This window comes from Oryctolagus cuniculus, chromosome X (genome assembly GCF_964237555.1).
Source record: "Oryctolagus cuniculus chromosome X, mOryCun1.1, whole genome shotgun sequence".
NCBI classification, from domain to species: Eukaryota; Metazoa; Chordata; class Mammalia; order Lagomorpha; family Leporidae; genus Oryctolagus; species Oryctolagus cuniculus.
Window position 1 is genome coordinate 11,165,336 of NC_091453.1, and position 23,333 is coordinate 11,188,668.

General features: G+C 39.6%; 1 protein-coding gene across 1 annotated transcript in view; it reads left to right on the plus strand.

Annotated features, from left to right (window-relative positions):
* Nucleotides 1-23,333, plus strand: part of POLA1 (DNA polymerase alpha 1, catalytic subunit) — a 330,913-nt gene that overhangs the window by 264,481 nt on the left and 43,099 nt on the right. The gene's annotated exons all lie outside the window — the stretch shown is intronic.

Consider the following 23,333-nt stretch of genomic DNA (forward strand, 5'->3'; position numbering starts at 1 on the left):
GCACCCGATGTTTCCTTCTACAAGACTTGCAAGCACTGTGGGACTTAATGGGTCTGGGAAAAGCTTTGTTACATAACTTAAAGTATTTGAAAATGTCATGACAAGTGCATGTTTTTTCTCCTACCTGAAAATCACATTGACAACTTTTCTATTAGATGTAGAAAATAAAAAAGGCAAATTTACACATTTTTCTTATTAGTTGCCTACAGAGTGTTTATGTTGTTTGTCAGTGAATATCAATTCAACGTTTTGCTGGTCGGTGTTGGGACTGGAGACACCCTCAACAGCATATAAAAACCTACAAAAATTGCTGGATTTCCTCACATACCAATCCCCATGATGCCCTTGATTTGGTCTCCCTGTTTTCAATTCTAGTCATAATTGACTTCAGTTTTTACATCTATAAGGTAAGCTAGAAATTATTTTTAGAAATGTGCTGACTTACTTAGTTTTGCTGTCCTTTAATATAAAACATTTTGCAACTAATGAAGAGTTGGTTCAGATATTATTAGTATCTCATCTTTAGATGTTCAGCAAGGACTTGGCCTGTCTCCACAGTCTATTTTTCATGAATTAGTAAGATTTGTATACAGAAGGAGTTCCTTCTGTTCATTAATAACTAGGTTCTGGAACTTCTATTCATAACTAATATTTTTCCCATATTTACTGCTAATGTCATTAATAGCTGTTGTGTTTTGTTACCCCCAAAGACCTTTTCTTTAAAATAGTTATGATTTGAGAAAATGAGCTAGTGCATCATTTTCTGATGAATACATTGTCTGTTTCTCTCAGGCCTCTTACATCTTTCTGAGTATCACTATGTGAGAACCTGCTCCCCCAAGACTTATTTCTAAATGTAGCCTTCCTTGATTGTCCCCTAGATGTTCTTAGACTCCAAAGGGAGTGGATCTTCTTCTCTACAGCTCTAAAATTCCTATCTGAGAGGCTCTGTCAATCTTTTGAGATCAGTACTTTTCAAAACATCCAGTGGCACTTAGAGACATGCAGAGGAGTGATCTAGAAAGTCACCAGAGGCTTAGTCCAGCTTCTTGAAGAACATCAAGGAGTGCACATTGCTCCTCCTGAAATAAGGGGGACTAGAGTAGCCATTTGGAAGCTGCTTGCTTGGCAGATGGGAGAGTGTTGACAGGATCTGTACATTCACACGGGTTCCTGTAGTCCCATTTCACAGGTTTAAGAATTGGAATACGTTTTGATTATTGTTTATAATTAATATACTACCCAACAGTGCAGGGCAAAAACAGCACCACGTGAATTACTCGTTGCTTCTTTTGAATTTCAGAAAGCTAAAGAAAATAGGGGCCTGTGTTGTGGCACAGCGGGTAAAGTCGTTGCCTGCAATGCCGGCATCCCATAGCGGTGCCAGTTCAAATCCAGTCTACTCTACTTCCTATCCAGCTCCCTGCTGATGTGCCTAGGAAAGCAGTGGAAGATGGCCCAAATGCTTGGGCTCCCGTACCCACATGGGAGACCTAGTAAAGTTCCTGGCTTCTGGCTTTTGCCTGGCCCAGCCCTGGCCCTTCTCCATTTGGAGAGTGAACCAGTGGATGGAAGATTCATTCATACCCCCCCCTCCGTAAATCTAGCTTTCAAATAAATAAATAAATCCTTTTTTAAAAAGAAAGCTAAAGAAAGTAAAACAAGAAGGATATAAACTGTACTCATGTGTATCCAACAGAAGAAACTTCATGAAATGTTCTAAAATCCCTTTTGTTCTATTGGATTTTATCTGTTGAAACTATTTTCCTTTGAGCATCCTTCTGCTCGTTTCCTATTCCTAATAACGTATGTATGAGTGAGTTAGCTAGAATTTACATGCTCAGGGCATTTTCAGATCCTGCATTAATGCCAAGTGGTTTTTGTGCCTAACAGTGTGGCCCAAGAGTAGAGATTTCCTGACATATGACTTCACTTAAGAGTTACCTGGGACATAGTAAAAATCCAAATCAATAGTAAAAGTCCAAATCCATGAAGCATATGCTCTACCGTGGGGTAGAGCTTGGAAAGTTATACTTTTTAGAATGTCCTCCCAGATAATTCTGACCTGCAGCCAAGTTTGATAGCCCCTGTCCAGGGTATTCTAAGCAAATCAGTTGGATGATTTCTAAACAAAAGTGAATAGAATATGAGTTGTAGTCTTTATAGTACAGAAGAAAACAATTGTGGGGGAAATTCCATAAATTTAAATGAATGTAAACTATATAAAATTTGCTTCTTGCTTTCTGAGTCAGAGTGAAATTCTCTCTTAGGATTTGCCATTCAAGGGGGACCTGCTATAAAAATGGATTTAAAATCTGTAGGAACCGGAGGACAAACATATTTATTCAATTTGGACCAAGGCCAGAGCACCAGTAGATGTTAACATCAGAAGTCCTGTGAAAAATGACAGTCGTTACACAGAGTTATATCATTGAGTATGGGCTCTAAGTATCATCTGTCAACAAGTGCCATGTAACTGGGGTGTGAAGTATTGACTGTAGACTCTCCCTTACTGTCACTGCCTAGCAACACTTCCTTCCCAAGATTGTTTTACCATTTCCATTATAAAGCCTGTATTTTAAGGGTTGTAACTGGATGGTGGTTTTAATTTTTGTTTGAAACTTGGCAATTTGACTTGGAAAAAACACATACACATTATTTGAAAGATGTTTATTTATTTTTACAGTGCGAAGTAGCTCTGTCAAAGCTTTTTCTGTGCTTTGCTTTCAATTGAAAGTTTACAGGCCATTAGTCCATAATGTGAATTAACCCCATTTGGTATTTTTCCCTTTCCTTTAAAATGGTAAAGGACTGTTATTCACTTTGGTGAAGTGTTTACTGCATATTCACTGTAACTACACAACATTTTAAAAATCGTATTTCTGTGGGTCTTTGGCATTATTATTGTAACTGCTCCAGAATGTACACAGATGGCATAATGGATCCAAAGGAGGTTTTAGAGGAACACTGTGGCAATATATGAAGTAAAAACCTATTTCCAGGATTTCAGCACAAAGTGGTCCCATTTGACTGCCTCATCCCATGGTGCCTTGGCCTGAGTAGGGATAAGTGAACAGTTTGGGGAAACCTGAATCAGTTCAAGTCTTTGCCCAACTTTCTAAATTAAGTCTGCTTACAAATGCAGACTCGCTTTTCTCAGTTGAGCCTTTTTGTTGTTTATTCAGCAACAACAAAAACAACATACGTATCATTCCTATTAGCTTTGAATGCCGTCCCTCATATGAGAGGAGCGGAATGGGTGGTCAACTCTCAGCTGCCCTGGAGGAGCTTAGAGTCTGCCGAGCAAAGATCGGTAAATGTTGTATGGCCTGAGTGCCACCACCAGTCTGCTCCAGTTGTAGAAGAGAGACTGGGAGCCACTAGCTGCCTTTTCACTTCAGTGTTTATTTGCTCTTTCTTTATTTCTAGAAAGACACTTCTTTTCTGTTCCTATTCTCTCCTTAGAGACTTAACTCTGTGTCAGCTGTTTGTAATAGGATGATGTGGTAGTCTGCCAGGGCTGCCTGACGTCAACAACAGCGCCGCAGCCTAGATATCCAGGGATGAAGGGTTGACTTCTTCCAAGGCCTTTCTCCATGGCTTGCAAATGCCTGTTTTCTCTGTGTCGTCACCGGTGTTTCTCTCTGTGCTTGATCTCCTCATATTATAAGGACGCCAGTCGTTCTGGATTAGGGCCCACCCAAATGGCCTCATTTTCACATACCTGCTTCTTTGAGGGCCCTATTTCCAAATGTAGCCAACGTTTTGTGGTACAGAGTTGAAGACTTCCTACAGTATGGATTTTGGAGGGGAGGGAGCACATTTCAGCCCATAGCAAATGGTCTACTTGGTGACTCTCTCTATAAACCCCTTTGAACATGTTGCATTTGTCTCTGCCAGAATTGGAACACTAGGATTTAGGATTCTACTGAAGAAAGGAATTAGAGTTGAAGCATGTGGATGGTGATGATCTAACCTTAGGAAACGTCTCTGTTAAGAAGCCTGACTTCCCCGCAGGAATCCTCAGGTCACCCTTTTTTGTGGCTGGGACCTCTAGTGGCCCAGCCTCAGGAGCAGCTTCTGTAAACACGCTGTGCTCGGTGCTCCTCTCCGCCTGGTGAAGCCTTGCGCTCACTTCTCCCTCTTAAGCTCACTCTCTTTCTTTAGTAGTACTTTTCTTCTTCAGCTTTTCAGTTTCTTGGTACTGTGTCTTCTGCCCTTTCTTGAGGCTTCGTTGTAATATATGTAGGCATTTCTTGTTTCCATTAGTGCCACTCCGAACTAGGCTGTTCCTTTGCAAGGTGCTTTATAGCTTACTGTGGTCCTTTCACACGGGGAACTCAAGTCCTCTCAACAGCCCTGAGAGGCAGCAGTGGATCGTGCTGGGTATATTGATGGCAGATTTGACACATGTAAATATGAATTCGCTTCCTTGGCACTCCCACAGCAGCCTCTGAATGCCCTTCTCATAGTTCTTACCCTGAACTGTTGGGCTTTACTTTCTTTTCTGCTAAGTTTATTGAAGCAGAGGGTTGTGTCTGGGCTAGCTATGCTTTGCCCATTGTAGCTAGCTCACTAAACATTTCTTAAATTAAATCTTAGTGGAAAATGAAGCCACCAAAGCAATTTTAAAGATTTTTAGAGGAATTAGTCCTGGGAAGCAGTTGTGTCCATGAATGGACTGCATTGTGAAATAAAAGTTCTAGAGCCTACTGTAGTGCTTGACTTGACTCAGGTGTGCTATAAATTAAAGTGACTGAAGTTCCTTGACATTGCAGATTTCATGTCACTTACTTTAGCTCTTTGCCAGTGATACTGAAGGCAAGTGACGTGTTGTAGGAGTATCTGTGCTTTGCCTAATGCCAAATGGGGACTGAACTGAAAGAATATTGGGTCACTTGACTGGTGTGTGAGCCAAGCTGACTGCTCCTTACCTTCACTGCCATAACGTCCTGTTCTCTGCTCTCCATCAACTAGTTACACTCAGCGAGTTGTGATAATTGTATTACTCAAAGGGAAATGGTCTCCAAAAGAAAGACAACAGCTAGTACTGGAAAGTAAAGGGATCTAAAAGTGTAGTATGTATTTTTAAGCCCCAAAGTAAGAGTTGTATAGAAGAAATTATGTGCATTACTAAAAATGGAATTTGGAGATTTCTTAGGGTATCTTGCCAGGTCCCTTCTCAGTCTTAAGGATTTCTACTCTATTTCCCAAACTGCTAAAGCAAAAGTACAAGAGTTTTATCATTGTTAAAGTACTGAAATCCAAGTAGCAGAGAGCCCCTAGAATCCTCTCTAAGCCAGCTGACATTCTCATAATTTACTCTGTTAAATCCTTGGAGATACTCTAAAGCAGGCTATGTCAGAGAGTGCCTAGCCGATCCATTTCATCTTATGCTACGTTTCAAGCCCGCAGTTTGCGTTATTTCCCTGAAACACTGACTGTTGAATCTTCAAGACTAGCTTTATACCTGCTTTTAATAAATGATAAATAGAAAACACACATACACAAAAAGCAATTTACATTTACCAAATACATATAAAAATAATCATTCACTTAAGCACCATTTTGCTCTTCTTAGTTATGCTTTTTATAATTGTGAAAAACATTTTTCTTTATAAAAATAGATTTAGAGATGGGCAGCTTTAAATTTTATTTTCTTTTGGTTTCATTTTCTGGCATATATATCATATATATAATATATAAAATGATCTGAAGCAGGTGTTCTACCACTGCAGGTTAAGCTTCCTGCTGCTTCGGATACCCATGTCTCATGTCAGAGTGCCTCTTTCAGTCCCCTGTCCTGGCTACCCCTCTTCCAGTCCAGCTTCCTGCTAATATACCTGGGAAGGTAGTTGTTGATAACTCAGGTATTTAGGTACTATCACCCACGTGGTGGCTCTGGCCCTAGCTCCAGCTATTGCAGGCACATGGAAGTGAACCAGCAGATTGAAGATCTCGCTCTCGCTCTCGCTCTCTCTCCCTTTAAAATAAATCTTAATCTAGGGGCTGGCGCTGTGGCGCAGTAGGTTAATCCTCTGCCTGCAGTGCCGGCATCCCATATGGACACCAGTTCTAGTCCCGGTTCTTCCTCTTCCAGTTCAGCTCTCTGCTGTGGCCCGGGAGGGCAGTGGAGGATGGCCCAAGTGCTTGGGCCCCTGAACCCGTGTGGAAGACCAGAAAGAAGCACCTGGCTCCTGGCTTCGGATCGGTGCAGCTCTAGCTGTTGCGACCATTTGGGAAGTAAACCAATGGAAGGAAGACCTTTCTCTCTGTCTGTCTCTCTCTCTCTCTCTCTCTGTAATTTAAATAAAAATCTTAATCTAAGGTTGGTTTTTATTGAAAACCCTGTTGCTTTGATTGGTTTAAAGAAAATGGTACAGTGGGGGGTTCCAGTTTGCCAGTTCAGAGCATAGTTAACTATCTGTTTATGATAAGAAAGTGATTGTAGAAGTACATAGAGAACTTTTTTCGAAAATGATTTTTACAGAAGAAAAACTCATAATCCTGAACTTTTTGTTGTTAAATATTGCATAGTTTTAATATTCAATGACATAGGAAAAGGTAATATGTTAAAGTATAAAACTATGTAACCATTAGATTCTAATTTGTGGTGAAAGGAAGGTGGAAAAATTAGTAAGAAACACTAGAACTTTTTGACAGTCTTTGGGTGGATGATAAATTTTACTTTTTCCTTTATTTTATATGCTTTCTAATTTATGAACTCTGGGAATGTTCTGCTTTTATAATAAAAAGTGATATAAACTAAATTGAAGAAAAGCAGTTTTATTCAACTTGAAATAATTATTGAAAGAATGTGGCAGTTAAGGGATAAAAATATCAGTGCCTTCCCAGTGCCCTATTCCACTTCAGTATCTGTGGTGTAACAAGATCTTCGGGGGATTCCCAGGCATATTGAAGTGTGAGAAGCACTGGTCTAAGACACTCTCCTCAATTACTAACTAAAGCCAACTTCCATTTTATTTATTGATTGATTAGAGCTTGCTTTTTTTTTAAGAATTTATTTTATGTACTGGAAAGGCAGAGTCAACAGAGAAAGAGAGGAGAGACAGAGAGCGGAGTCTTCCATCAGCTGGTTCACTGCCCAAACAGCCATGACTGTTGGGGCTTGAAGCCAGAAGCCAGAAGCTTCATCTACTTCTATGCAGGGACCAAGCACGTTGGCCATCTTCTGCTGCTTTCCCAGGCACATTGGCAGGGAGCTGGATCAGCTGTGGAGCAGCTGAGACTAGAACTGTTGCCCACGCGGGATGCCGGCATCGCAGGCTTTACCCACTCCCTTTGCTGGCCCCCAGGGCTATCCTTTTGGTAAAAACTTTAAAATGACAGAAATGCAAACTACAGAAGGCTTGCCCAAGTTTGTGGTAAAATTCACATCACAACTTGTTATTTTGAAATATATTCTGTAATTAAGCTAAAAATGTAGTGTGGCTTGACACGGGCCAGGAGACGGGACAAAAAGTAGAAAGTATGAGTTCTACTTTGTTTCTTCTTAACTGAAAGGAACAGGGAGAAGCAAATTAGGATTTTCAAACTAGTTTTCAGCTTCTTAAGATGAATGGCTTGAAAAAGAAAGAAGCAGGGCCGGCATCGCAGCTCACTAGGCTAATCCTCCGCCTGCGGCGCCGGCACACCGGTTCTAGTCCCGGTCGGGGCGCCAGATTCTGTCCCGGTTGCCCCTCTTCCAGGCCAGCTCTCTGCTGTGGCCCAGGAGTGCAGTGGAGGATGGCCCAGGTGCTTGGGTCCTGCACCCCATGGGAGACCAGGATAAGTACCTGGCTCCTGGCTTCGGATCAGCGTGGTACGCCGGCCGCAGCAGCCATTGGAGGGTGAACCAACGGCAAAAGGAGGACCTTTCTCTCTGTCTCTCTCTCACTGTCCACTCTGCCTGTCAAAAAATAAAAAAAATAAAGAAGCATAATGTCGTACTGTACTCATTTCGTATAACAGCCATGCTGTAGTGTGCCCAGAGTGAAGTTTTACCCAACACTATGTTCTGGACCTCACTATAACATTGATTTAGCACATTGGCAAAAATTTCAAGGCACTGAACTGTTTTTTGTTTGTTTTTTTTTAGTGGAAGCAGGATTTTCTTTTAGTTTGCTACTGAAAAGTTTACTTTGAAATTTACTTTCTTTCTGTTGCTAACTTTGCTGTTTTTCTGCTCACTGTAAGAATGACAAAGTTAATGTTTCCCATGGCAGCCTGTAGCCCACTTCACACTGCCATTTTTCCCGTGAATTCTGGGAGTTTTGTTTCTATTTTGTTCTTAACTAGAGATGACTTTACAGTGTAACAAAGAGGACACTATATCTCCCAGGAAATTGGCACCTTGGTTGCTTTGCCCATATGTAGAAGTGTTGTGTGTCTGTTTGTTTGCTCTTATCCTGTTTAGGATAGCTGAAGTAGTATATGAAACTTGCTGTATATTCGGGGAGCAAATTTCTGGATTCTAATTATATGCCTTTTCTTTAAGCCCATTTCTGTAAATATGCACTCATTAGTTGTGCGTTTATGTACCAAGGGATGTAGAGGTGTGTGAGGATAACAGATGTATTATTCATTTTACAAAATCACTTCCTATTACATCCTTTCAGTGGGCAGTTCTTTCCCCACTTTGGGGTGACACGTACAACAATACTGGAGTATCTGTGATAGTGCAGTGGTTGATGGTCTTCATTTACAAAACATATTTTATGAGTAATGAGAGTGGGGAAAATATCAGACTTTTTCCATGTACTTTTAAAAAATGTATTTCTATCACCAATGAGAAAAAAATTAAACAATTTTAAGCAGTTAAAGCATAATGTGAGCTAATCACTTTATTTTGAAGAAAAGTATTTTTAAACAGTTGAGCTAGTGAATTTACTTTTAAAATGTATTGTGCTTACACAGTAGATGGTTTTATTTCCATGATGTTTTTTACTACATAATTATACATCTTAATTACGTAATTACTATCATAATTATTATGTAATTGCATGTACTTCCACTAATTACAAAATCAGGAAGTGTAATTATCTAGTAAAAACTTTATGAAATTTCATGCACTAAAAATTTCTTAAAAGGCTATTCCAATGGTCTAGTGCAAGGCTTTCCATGGTTAGTCTTCTTAGTCATGGCTTTACTTTGGAACTTGAACTCATAGGCCAGGACAAGGGCAACTGCAGGTAGACTCACACTAAACTGAGTATTGTGGGATATGTAAAATGGCCTTGGTCCTTTATGAGTTAAAGTCAGGGAACATTTTAATCTCTTGGTGATTATGGAGTTGTGGTAAGAATAGTATCTAAGGTTTCAGATAGGTATCACAAAAACTGTTTAGAAAGGGCAGTTCTTACTTAGGAAATAATTGATTAGTAGAATTGACAATCAAGGCATTTAGGTTATAAAGCAGCCAAGTCTTCCATAATTCTGGAATGTGGATGACTTGTTTAACTATCTCTGCCTTTAAGAGCAATAATAATAATATTCAGCATTCTGTTTCTTGAATTTGGAGGATGTTTTCCAGTTTGTGTTTATATTTACTAACATGAGGAAACATATCAAAAGAGTGTAGTCTTTTTCTGCTACTTGATGTCAAATGCAGCTTTTGAGACATAAACATAAATGCACAAACATGTAACATCAGACCCTAAATAAAGACAGAAGGTTTAATTCAATAAAGCCATGATGCCTTTACCATTCAAAACGACATACAAATTGCACAGTGAAACAATAGTCATGACAGCAAATTAGATATGACATCTAAATTACACCACAAAGAGAAATCCCAGAACCATTTTTGGTCTGTAGGAGTCTATTTTAGCCCAGGTTTAAAACCCAGACTAAAGACTGCTTTATTGTCTAAGTAAGGCAATGTTTTAGAAGATTAATTGGAGGTTGGTTGAATTAATTGCACATTAATTAGGAAGAAATGGCTTATAATACTCATGGCAGAAAAAGAAGTAGATCCTTCAAGTATTGTGATAGAATGTACTTTGAGTTTCAGGAATGAATACTGAATATCGATATTTATGCAACAAATCCATACATTATAACCTAAATCAAGTACTTGAGTTATAGCAAATTTTCTTTCCACTATTTTAGTGTTTTTCATTGGAAATGTACTGAAATGGCCCTTAAGATACCTAATAGTTACTTTAAAAAATGCAGACTTAAATTATTAAAAGATTGTACTCTATAGTCTTAGGTAGCATTCCATTTTTTTCTTACAGCTTCCTAAAGAAGCACTCTGTGGTTTTATCAGTTATTGACTTTGTGACTTTTTATAGCAACTAAAATTTCTAATAAATGTAAATTTTTTAGAAAAAGTCAATGATCAATATGAAAATGCCAGTCTCATTTACTTCAAACAAATTAAAGGATTTATAGTCATCTAAAATTGTTTCATGATCTCAGAGATGTTTGGGGTTTAAACAGGTTTAGTCTAACTCTTGTATTTTTCTCTAGTAGTTAGGGATTATTTTTAAATTACACGTTCTTTTCCTCTTGGGAATCTTTCCTCATCTACTTAGCCCAGAATTTCATGTCTTAATCATTTTTTGTTTGCCTTAACTCTGTTATGCTAACATTTCTTCTCAAGATTTCAGAAGTGCGCATGCTCGCTCCCCTAGTGAAACAGCACAGCCTTGCATGTATCCTCTTCATCTTTGTTTTTGGGTTTGGTGGTTGATACTTTGTTTTCTTTTTTTAACCAATTGCTTGTGCTATACCAGTAAAGTCTTTAATGATGGAAAGTTGAGTGTTTGCTTAGGCCTCATTTTTCGGTTACAGTGCAGATTTAATTTTGAAACTGACATGGTTTAAACACTTTTTTTGGTTTGCTTTCTTGTTTTTCATATAAATTGGCATATGTCTTCATTGTCCTATCCTTCTTTACAGTAGCCATAATTATCTAAGAGAATTAACTTTAATTGTTTGAGTCAAATAGTGGCTTTGTGGTATAGCCCCAGGCTAAGATATGATGTTGATTTTTCACATTGTTAGTCAGTCTTTATTCATTATTTTATGCTGTACCGTCATGTCCACATCTTGCTAATCCTCATACACAAAGAAAACCCCATCACCAGTTGTCCTTCCTGTGGTTGTCATGAATTTATTCAGCTCCTGTGGCCAACAGGATGGTAACTAGACAGAATTAGTATCCTGTCATTGCAGTAAATTGAATTAAAACATTGATTGCATACTACCGATGGAAAGGTTTTGGGAAACCTTTTTCTCCTTAGTTTGTGAGCCTGTGAGCTAAGCTTAGTACACTCTCCAAGAGCTGAAGACTTAAGACAGTAGTGTTGACAAAAAAGGGAGGTTTGTTACCTGATTTTAGACACTGAAATATTTCTCTTGTTTTAAGATAGCCGGTGCCGCGGCTCACTAGGCTAATCCTCCGCCTGCGGCGCTGGCACACCAGGTTCTAGTCCCAGTCGGGGTGCCGGATTCTGTCCTGGTTGCTCCACTTCCAGTCCAGCTCTCTGCTGTGGCCCGGGAAGGCAGTGGAGGATGGCCCAAGTGCTTGGGCCCTGCACCCACATGGGAGACCAGGAGGAAGCACCTGGCTCCTGGCTTTGGATCGCCGTAGCGCGCCGGCTGTAGCGGCCATTTTGGGGGTGAACCAACGGAAGGAAGACCTTTCTCTCTCTCTCTCTCTCTCTCTCTCTCTCACTAACTCTGCCTGTCAAAAAAAAAAAAAAAAAGAAGAAGAAGAAGAAGAAGAAAGAAATTATTGGCACACAAAACTCACCAGTAGCATTACAAAACCAGATCTGTGTGTAAGTCTGGTTTGCTCTGCCACTGTTCATGTCCTGCACCCTCACCTAATTCATTCAAGTATTTGTTGGGTCTCTGCACTTTGCGATAGGAAAAGGACACAAGTTTGAATAAGCAAGACTCAGTTCCTGCTTGTACAGGTGATAATACTTCTGATTGTTTATTTATTCATGCATTCACCCTCTAAAATACCTATTTTCTATGGGTCTTTACTTTTTATGGAGAACATTCACATCCGTTAGCTTTTGCTTTTCCAAAACAGCCCCTTTGGATAGGAGTAGTTGTCATTTCTCAGATGAATAAACAACCTCCAAGAGCTGAAAGACCTTAGCAAAGCTTGGGAGTCTAACATCCCCATCAAGAGGCTGGTCTGTGGGAAGCCTTAAACCCAGGATTGTGAGCTGCAAGGGTATTCTCTCTATTTTCTCTCTACTCCCACTGTATCCAGTGGTGGTACTTTGAAAGAAATTGATCTATCCTCCAGGATATATCTGTCAAAAGTGTATCTAAATGTTTTCCTCTCTTAAATAATTTAGCTCAGAATATAATAATGTAAGTATTTTGACATGGAAATGTTACATACTGTGATACATCCACTTATCTTAAAACAGATGTCTTTAAAAGAAAGAAGTATGGTAAGACAAAACAAAACAGAAATAGAAATTAAGAGGGATGAATGACAGATTGAACTACTTTTATTTAGGAGATAAAAATAAAGTCCTATTAGCATTATGACCTTAGAATGTAAAAATGTTTACTTAAAGCATGGCTGACTTTGTTTGTTACTAACATTATGATAAAAGGATAAACATACACAAAATCTGTTGATGAAATCAGTGAGTAGTTCTGCCAGAATAATTCCTGTGTTTTATTGATTTACCATATATTGTCTTACCTAAAGAATAAAGAACAGTAATGGAAAGTTAGTGAAATCCAAGAGAAAAGAGTCAGAACATGAATCTGACTCCAGGACACACTCTATGTAACATACTCTGGTCGCTGTTAGTAGAGGCTTTATCACTTTTAACAAATGTGCCACAGTAAATTTATTAGTATGCTACAAAGAAATTTTCAAAATAATTAAGACTAAACTACACTTGTCAAAATAAATGAATGAAATACAATTTTGAATCATCTTTCTTATTGCTCATTTGCATAATTCAGTAACTTACACGAGAGTCTTTCAGTCACTGGTGTGAATTAGCAAGGTTTTGCTATTCCTTGTTGTACGGGCAGGAATTATGCTACCATGTAATTAGCTATTCCAGACATGGACTAACGGGAAATACCAAAGGGCACAGCAAAATCTAAAGAGACGAGGCGGGGAAATCTAAAGACAAGAGACAATCAAAGACACCCAACAAACTCAAGCTGGTAGACCACAGGGAATTTTGAATGAAGCCTCTTAATTTATTTTGAGAATAAGAAATCAGTACTATGAGAGAAATCTCAACAAGATTAGCTGACTAAGCCTACTTAAAAAAAATATCTCTATAGTGCATGGTGCGCCAGGTTAACCACTCCTGTTTGTTAGTCTGTATGCAGCTCAACAAATAACCAGCACAGCTTTTCTTGGGTATATAGTGGCTTTCCATTGAGGTTTTCACTCTTTGAAGGAGGTCATACCAATGAGATCTGTAGATGCAAATTGCTTTCCCTATATGGGAGGGGTCATTCCTTTCACAGCCTACTTGCTCATCTTTTATAAAGGTTTTTGCTATTTTTTTCTGCCCCCAAAGGAATGATGGGACTCATGCCCTGCTACCCAACTAACTTAGCATCCAAATCTTTTCCCTCCAGCTCTGAAATTTTGTGTGCTGATCTTTAGGAACAAAACAAGCTGTTGGCAGCAGCCTTGAGCTCTGAATCAGGAAACGTTTTTCCTCCTTTCAACCTGAAGTGCATGCCTTTATCTGCCTCTCTTTCTCACCTTATTCCAAGGAAATACCCTTTTCATTGCAGCACAGTGTCAATGTTACAGGCTAGGCATGTGGGAAATTCTTAGAAGCAGTAGCCTCAAAATGTTACTTTTAGTGTGGCTCCATAATCGTCTAGTTAGAGGAGCAGAGAAGGGAAGGGATCAATTTAAGGTTTAGCTATGAAAACCTAAACTTTGATCCTATTGCTGAAGTTGAGAGAAAGATAATATTTGTCTTTGGCCTGGCCTGGGTTTTAAGGAATCCTACAAATATTCAAAGGTTCTAGCCTGTAGTGGGCAGGAGTTTTCGGAAGGAGGGGCTTCAGGCATACTAGGTGAGTGCTCTGAACATATTTGTTGTTTTATCCCTTCCGATAGCACTGGTTGAGCACCAAGGGCATTGATCTGGGCAACATAGGCTAATCCAAGCTCGGGAGCCATAATGCCCAGTGCAAGTTTTAGCTTTCCAGGCTACTGGGTAAGGAACCTTCAGTGGGAGACTTTTTGTTCCTGCCCTACCTCATCTATAAAGCAGGAATGACAACAGCACCTACCTTATAGGATTCAAAATTAAGTAGGTTAATATTATGGAAACATGGTAACATATAAAACACACAGGGCATTAAACCAGGCAACATGTAAAATACCTAGAGCAGTGCCTGGCACATAGTAAGCATGCAGTAAATATCTGTAGGTTTTACTTCTGAGAATAACACTTTGTCCAAATGACTATTGTAGTACTTAGTGTTACAGTTAGCGTATTTGAACTGGTTTCTGCAGCCTATCATTTTCCATGTTTTGTTCAGATTTTTATCATCAGCATCTAGCATAACACCAGACATGTATTTAAAACAGTTTAATGTTAAAACCTATCCTGGTACTGTTTTTAGTTTTTTTTCTCAATGCAGCATTTTTGTCAGAAGTTTATGAAAAAAGATAACTCAGTTATCTGTACTTACTGAAATAAGTTGAAATATGAACAATCCACTAACATTCCTGTTTTGTTTGGATGTGTCCCTGCAACATGTTTTCCACTAGTAACTGGGAGGGTGAAGAACAATGGTTGTAGCTGTAAGGAGAAAGCCAAATAGAATCCAAGTCATGGACCTTTTAGCAGGACGCTGAACCACCAGGGTGGACCTTTTGCACTTTTGAAAGTGACAGGTGCCCACATGCCACTGCTGGATGTCAGATTCAGTCAGTGCAAGGTGGTGGTGGTGGGGGGCATGTCACTGTATTCTTTCAGAATCTCCACCGGTGATTCTGATGCACACCAACAATGTTGAGAATCTCAGAGTTAGTGAAACTCTTCGAACTTTAATTTTGCTTCCTGTCAAATATGCATTAAGTTTGATATAGAAAGGGAGACTGGTGGCATCTAGGAAACAATTTAAATAGACAGTAGAAAGGAAAATGAAGTCAAACACAAGGATTATTTCCTAGATAAAGGAAGCATTTATGGTGCTATATGAAGTAATATAGTATCAGAGATAAAGTGAACAAAAAAAGAGGCTAGGGAAAAGCAAGAAGAAACTGTTTTCTGATAATGAGCAAACTAGAGATGAAATAAATGCATTTCAACAAAATTGGCTATAAAATGCATGTTATTTTCCCCCATTAACTTACATCATAAAGTGGGAAAGGGCTGCCAGGGAGGGTGGTGGCTCCTTGAGGAGACTCAGTGGGTTACTGGAAAGGTATTAGGTGGAAGCTAGGCCAAACGAGGTGTTTAAGAGCCTCCACAGTGTGAGTTTCCTGACCCTTTCCCACCTGCTGTCCTCTTCAGCTTACTCAAGGCCCAGCTGCCTGGTGCTGGAGGGAGTAGCCTTCTGCAGTTTTATAAGGTTGTCTGTCCTCAGTGATTTGGGACAGAATAGGTGCTGTGGGGTGACAAGGCAGGAGAAGGAGCTTAGTCAACTTCATGGATCAGTTTTGCAGTCCTGGTGATAGAAAACTGATCATCCATCTCCTTGTACCTTGGAAGATGCAGACAGAACCTGAGTGGTGCCTGCGAATTAGACCCCTCAGCAGTGTCTGAGCAGACCTTGACTCCACTTTGGCCACATCCCTCTTGGCTCATGTGGTGTCCCCTGCCTGGATCATCAACCTCAGCCCAGTCTCTACCTGCTGGCATTCTAGTCACACCTTAAGGCTTCCCAGCCAGAAATGATCTCTCTATCCTATAAACTTCTGTGGTTCTCAGGCACTGTCCAATTGCATTATAACTTTGAAGACAGGGGCCATGCTTGATACATTGTTGTGTGTCTGATGGCGTCTATACAGAAGAGCCTGTTAAATGACATGTGAAATCCATGTTTTCAAGAATACACTACTTTGTGACTCCATCCTTTTTCTCTGCTGTTTCTCATCATAGCCTCCAACTGAATTGTAAAATGTTTTCCATCCACCTATCCATATATTTATTGAACATTTAGCTCACGCCGTTTTCTCTCTCCATTTAAACTTAATTCCCATCTTTGTTTTTTTAAGATTTATTTATTTATTTGAGAGGCAGAGTTACAGACAGAGAGACAGAGATGGGTCTTTCATCTGCTGGTTCACTCCCCTAATGACCACAGTGGCCAGAGCTGGGCCAATCTGAAGCTAGGAGCTGGGAGCTTCTGCTGGGTCTCCCACGTGGGTACAGGGGCCAAGCGTTTGAGCCATCTTCCACTGCTTTCCCAGGCCACAGCAGAGAGCTGGATCGGAAGAGGAGCAGTCAGGACTCGAACCAGTGCCCAAATAGGATGTTGGTGCAGCAGGCAGAGGCTTAACCTACTATGCCACAGCTCCAGCCCCTTCATTCCCATCTTAATTTGCCCACTTTATTTTTTTAAATAAATGTCTAAAAACTTTTTTATTTGTTTATATTCGTTTTTGTTTGAAAGGCAGAGAAAAAAGGAGATCCTCCATCCACTACTGGTTCATTCTCCCAATACCCACAACAGCCAGATCTGGGCTAGGCTGACACCCAGAGCCAGAAACTCAGCCCAGGTTTCCCATGTGGGTGACAGGGACCCAGCCATTAACTGCTGCCTTCCAGGGTAGACATCATCAGAAAGCTGGATCAAAAGTGAAGTAGGGGGAACTTGAACCAGATACTCTATATGGGCTGTGAATGTCTCGGGTGGTGATTTAATCACGGCACTGTGCCCATCCCAGTTTCCTATTCCTGACTAAATAATTGCGCTGGGTATCATGCATCTGGGCGTCTCTTCCCTCCCCAGGTGACCCTCAGTGGATCAGCATGTGAGCTGATGGCACTGCAGGTTTGTAAACAGTACTATTAATAGGCTGGGCCTGGGGAAGAAAATAGTAAGCCCACAAGAAATCTGGAGAAAGCTGTGTCTTGGGTGTAACCTCTAAGATGTAGTCTAACAGAGTAATCATTGTCCGATACAATGGTAGGAGACTGAGCAAGTTACAAAATCTATTCCTGGTTTGCCACTGACTCACTGTGCACGGTGAACCATTATTACTCTTTGATTTAGTTGTCTTATTTGTTCAGAAAAGGAAAAATAACATCTTTAAAAAGTACTTTGAGCGATTGGTGCTGTGGCGTAGCAGGTAAAGCCTCCACCTATGGTGCCTGCATCCCACATGGGCACAGGTTCAAGTCCTGGCTGCTCCACTTCCCATCCAGAATGCTAATGCACCTGGGAAAGCAGTAGAAGATGGCCCAAGTCTTTGGGCCCCTGCACCCTCATGGGAGACCTGGAAGAAGCTCCTGGATCCTGGCTTTGAATCAGCCCAACTTCAGCCATTGTGGCCATTTGGGGAGTGAACCAGCAGGTGGAGGACCTCTCTCTCTACCTCTCTACCTCTCTGTAACTCTGCCTTTTAAATAAATAAATAAATCTTTTTAAAAAAGGCACTTTGAAATTCCTCTGAAAGGGGGTCTATATGTGCAAAATACTATTGTTGTTTTATTATTATTATTATTAGTGTTCTGGTATAATTTAAATTAGTTTTATACCCAGTTGCCCCTCTTCCAGGCCAGCTCTCTGCTGTGGCCCGGGAGTGCAGTGGAGGATGGCCCAAGTGCTTGGGCCCTGCACCCCATGGGAGAACAGGAGAAGCACCTGGCTCCTGCCTTCGGATCAGGGCGGTGCGCCAGCCGCAGCGCGCCGGCCGTGGCAGCCATTGGAGGGTGAACCAACGGCAAAGGAAGACCTTTCTCTCTGTCTCTCTCTCCCACTGTCCACTCTGCCTGTCAAAAAAAAATTAGTTTTATGCCATGTAGGTCACAGATGTTTCAATTATTCTCATTGATGGATTACAAAACATTGCCATCTCATTCGATTTCATAGCAAAGAAACCAAAACACTTCAACACATCTTTGTTTTAACCCCCCAGTTAAAGTATATATCCAAAATAGATCTCATTAATAAAATACAAATATCAAATTAAATGTATCTATACTGCTTTCTTTTGTTTTTTTCTCCTTAAAAAATGGTTACCAACAACTACTAAATAAGACATTTAATTACTGCCAATCTTCTCGTGAAAGTAGCAGTGCTTGTCTTGAGTAGTTTGAACTGTAAGTGGTATTCAGTACACAATGGGGTTGTAATGCGATTATGAAGTGTACCAAGTCAGTGATAAATAAGCATGATAAACCATATATTTGTATTAGAAATAATATTTGAATTATCAACTGATTAAAAAGGCCTCAACTGCTGGTAGCTTGGGTGGGCATATGATAACAATAAAATACAGTTAAGTACCCTTGGAATAAAAAATTATGTGTGCTTCCATATACAGTACAGAAACCTTTTACATTTAATGGGCTTTTGAGTATACGGGATTTAAATTACTGTGAGAATTAAAAGATTTGCTTTGCTTTATGGTATTAAGCTTTCCAAATTAGAATTTTTTTTTTTTTATTTCTTAACTCATTCATCAGTAGTGACTTTAGCTTTTATGGAAAATACTATAGTTTTCCCCCAGGTTTCCAGTAATTTTCCAATGGAGTGACAATGAAAAAAGAAAAAATATTTTCTTTAATTACAGTAAAACTTGGGCAAAAATCTTGTAAGAATAATGTAATTTTTCTTGTCTTTTTTTCCTTTTCAAGTGTTAATATTTTAGCAACCCTAGAAATAACTTTAGTACTAGGGACTGGCAATTTACATAAAGTAACATTGTGAACTTCATTTCTCTTTCATCTTGAAGTGCTCTGAGAAGTAAATTTTGTCCATTTGGAGTACCCTAAGAAACTGCCACAGAGTCCTAGAAATCAGAGGTCACATAGTGGCAACCACAGACCACATGTGGTTTCTTAATTGTCTTTAATTTGCCTAAAGAATATCTGGCGTTCTTTTTTTTTTTTTTTTTTTTTTTTTTTTTTTTTTTTTTTTTAAGAATTGGTCTCTGGCTACCCTAGGTCAGCCATTCCTAAATGGCCGTGATTGACAGGAGCCTAGTAGCACCTAAGCAGTTTAGACAAAACCTCAGTTCTCCAGTTTGCCATGACCTCACCACAGCCACTTCACCAATTTCTGTTACTCATGTGGCTACTGTAGGCGTTTATTTGCTAAGAAAAATCTGAAGGCGTGTTTTTTTCTTCTTTTGTTACCAAAAAGAAAGGAAACAAGCCATAAAACTTTAAGTTTAAACAGTAAAAAAATTCAACTTGCATTGAAACTGCAGAAAGGTACAAGTGATAAGCATAGTTGGGGCCAGTGCTGTGATGTAGCAGGTAAAGCCACCACCTGTGGTGCCAGCATCCCATGTGAGTGCTGGTCCATCTCCCTGCTGCTCCTCTTCCAATACAGCTCCCTGCTAATGAGCCTAGGAAAGCAGTGGAGGATGGCCCAAGTGCCTGTGCCCCTGCACCCACATGGGAGATATGGAAGAAACTCCTGGCTCCTGATTTTGGATTGGCCCAGTTCCAACTGTTGCAGCCATTTGGGGAGTGAACCAGTGGATGGAAGACCTTTTGTTCTCTCTCCCTCTTTCTGTAACTCTTCCTCTCAAATAAATAAGTAAATACATCTTTTTTTTTTTTTAAGTATATAGTCTTGTGGTATGATTTGGACTTCATAATCCAAATCACATAAAAATATAAAACTTAGTAGCTAAGCTTTTTCTGGTATTACATAGCTTTCAAAAGCACTGTGATGTGCCCTTTATCTTCATCCTTTCAGCAGCTCAGGCACTGGGATAACAGTTACATATCTGTTTTGCTAATGAGAAAGCCAACTGCTAGTGAGGCTCATTAAGTTGTCCAGATTCCCTAATTTGTCCAGAATTGCAACTACCAAGTGGTAGAGCTGAGGTATAACTAACTCATGTTTAGACTGTTCACCAAAGAGGAGCACTGTGCAATCAGTTTTCTGCAGCAATAGAAAAGTTCAGTATCTGCATGTGGGTAGTACAGCTAAGTTTTGTCAATTTAAATTGAAATACTCACGTGTGACTAGTGGTTGCCTTATTAAGCAGAACAGAACTTTAGAGAGTCCTTTTCCCCCTCCATTGCATGGTCTCTGTATTTAGTAGTCTCATTTCTATTTTGTTTTCAAATAACATTTTATTTCAGGTTGTATTTAAATTTACAAAACAAAAGTTGTGAAGTAGTACACAGAGTTCCCATATACCTTATACCCAGTTTTCACTATTATTCACATCTTGCATTAGTGTGGTATATTTATCACAGTCAATAATAAACTATGTACACAGCTTCCCCTATTCGCATCTCAGTATAATTGTCACAAGTAATGAGCCACACCCAGCTTCCACTGTTTTATTTTATCCAAACTCCCTCTATGGTTTCAGTAGGATTTTGTCTAGTCACTTATCCAACTGGCAAGTATCGTTCCATTATGTGTTCTAAGTATGTTATCATCTATTCCATCAAGAGTTCAAGATACATTGAATATTTTATGTATCTGTGTAGATTTCCCTCCAAAAGACCTTCATCAAACACAGTCACATTCTTTGTAACAAAGTTGAGGGTTCCAGTGGTAGATTCTTCTATATAGAATCTCCCGATTACTATTTCAGATGATGAGCGTAATTAGAAGTGTTTAGACATCAGAAACATGTAGATGATCAAGATGATCTTCCTCGGCCTTTTTTGTGGTCCAAGGTACTAGTGGCTATTACAAAGTCATGTGGAAAACTTAACATTCTCCCACGATTAGCTGGTTTGTGGAGTGACTTCTAGAAAAGTGTCCACTAGCTAACTTCTACCAACTAGTATTTATCATTAAATCTAAAATGGCATTGACTTAACACCCATCCTGATTTCAAAGATGTTAAAGCATAGAGGAAGGGACTCATCTTAATACTGGTGAAATGCGGTTTGCCAGTGAGCTTCATCTCCATTTGGTCAGTGTATGACCAGGAGCAGCATTGAAATGCAAATGTACACTGCTTTGCCCTGTGGTTAATTAAACCCTTCACCTCCCCCCACAGGACCCCACCCCCACCCCTCTTCTCTCTCCCCTACTTCTCTCTGCTCTTTGGCTGTCCCCTTCCTTGTTACCTTACCTTGATTATGATTAATTAATAGAAAAAAATTCTAGTAGTTAAAGTGAGCTTAGACTTTGGCTTGATAACAGTTGGTCACTGTATTTGCTTTCTTTAAATGCCTCCTCATAACTGCAGAGGTGGATATTATCAAGGATGGTACTGGCACACGCTTAACCAATCACCTTCTCGCCCACAGGCAACTCTGCAGCACTCCTTTTTAGAATACCACATGCTGTATTTCAAATTATCACATTAGCTATCCAATCGCACCATTTGTTTTTAAATACTGGAGTGTTTACCTGGATTTTTTTCCCCTTTTCATCTTTCTGAATCTACTTCACCAGTACATTGTCATTGCAGTGACAGGTTTATTTATGTACTGTAATAACCTCACTTTCTGTTATTTTAAAATATTTCCCTATGGCTCCATAATGTCTTCTAGAACATCTTTAAAGTGTTAGTTATTATTAACTGAGTAGTTTCATGTTTTTCTTTCCCCCATGACTCCCTCTTTATTCGGAGTTTGAAATATTTAAATATTTCTAAGCTCCTGCCTTAAAATTTTTAGTACCCATCTTACTCTAGAAACTGAACAAGCCTTCTAAAACCTTAATAGCCCTCCAAAGAAATTCGGGAGTTTGGTTCTATAAAAATAGGAGAGTTTATTGCTCACTCTGGAGTCTACCATTTTGAACACTGCTGTGTGAAGTTCTCATCTAGAAGTCATTCAGAGTTTTAGAATAGCATTAATTATGTGGCCACAGAGAGTCCTGAAGTGCTTTGGTAAACTTGTTTGTTTGAGCCATATAAAATAGCTGATATTTAGCCATTTCAACCTGCAAAATGTGGCAACCTTCACGTCGCTCATCCTCATATTACAGGTTTAGACCAGCACAACTTATACAATCTGCTTTCTCTGTTTTCACAGTTTTCTCTTAGTTTTCCTAAATTAGTACTTTTACTCCAACAACCTTCTCTTTGCGACCACCCTTTTGTGTTTCTCAGTTAGCAACGATTTTCTAGTACCCTGTCCTTCTCAAAAAATTCCCCAAATCTCTTTAGCCTCAGAATTAGTAACACAGAGAGAGCTGGTTGCATAGTACCTCCGTGGTGCAATCAGTGCTTACCCCTTCAAGTGTTTGACCTGGTTTGAGATTTTCATTATCCTAAAAGGATAGTGTCATTGAATACATTTACTGCCCATAGTTCCTTACTTCTTGAATGAAGAAAGCAGAAGGGAAAAAAAGCTAGTTTTTTGTTCAACATTGCTAGAAGCCATGCTATGTGGTGTCTTTGTTATGACATGATTTGGCTACAGCATCTCTGGAGAATAAAATAAGTATCCTTTGTTACAGTCAGTTTTTGTTCAACTGAATGTAAATTAATCAACCCCTGCAGTTTTTTAATGGCTTATTGTCTTTGGATCTTTGTCTCAAAAATGAAATGGAGTACATATCTTAGGTTTTAGGATCACAAGTGTAGAGCCATCAACCATCACTTGGTTTGAAACTCTTGAAACTGTACCATATTTATTTCCGTCCATTTGTATCTTCTAATTTAAATGTGATTTGTTCAAACTCAACAATATTTTTGTTATTAAATTGTCATTTATGCTTAAAGAGTATTTGTTAGTAGTTGGTAATAACAGGTAAATTAAAATAGAAATTTAAAATCCCTTGTTATTGAACTGTTTGACTCTTTACATGTGTGAAAAGCTAATCTTCACAATAATCTGCTAAATCAATGCTGTTATCCCTATTTTACGGATATGAAGCAAGTTGACTTACTATTTTCTAAAATATAGTACAGACCCAAAATCAAAAGTCAAGGTCAGGGGCGCCGGATTCTGTCCCGGTTGCCCCTCTTCCAGGCCAGCTCTCTGCTATGGCCAGGGAGTGCAGTGGAGGATGGCCCAGGTGCTTGGGCCCTGCACCCCATGGGAGACCAGGAAAAGCACCTGGCTCCTGGCTCCTGCCAGGATCAGCGCGGTGCGCCGGCTGCAGCGGCGGCCATTGGAGGGTGAACCAACGGCAAAGGAAGACCTTTCTCTCCCTGTCTCTCTCTCTCACTGTCCACTCTGCCTGTCAAAAAAAAAAAAAAAAAAAAAAAAAAAAAAGTCAAGGTCAGCCCCTTCCTCTTTGGCATACTTCCT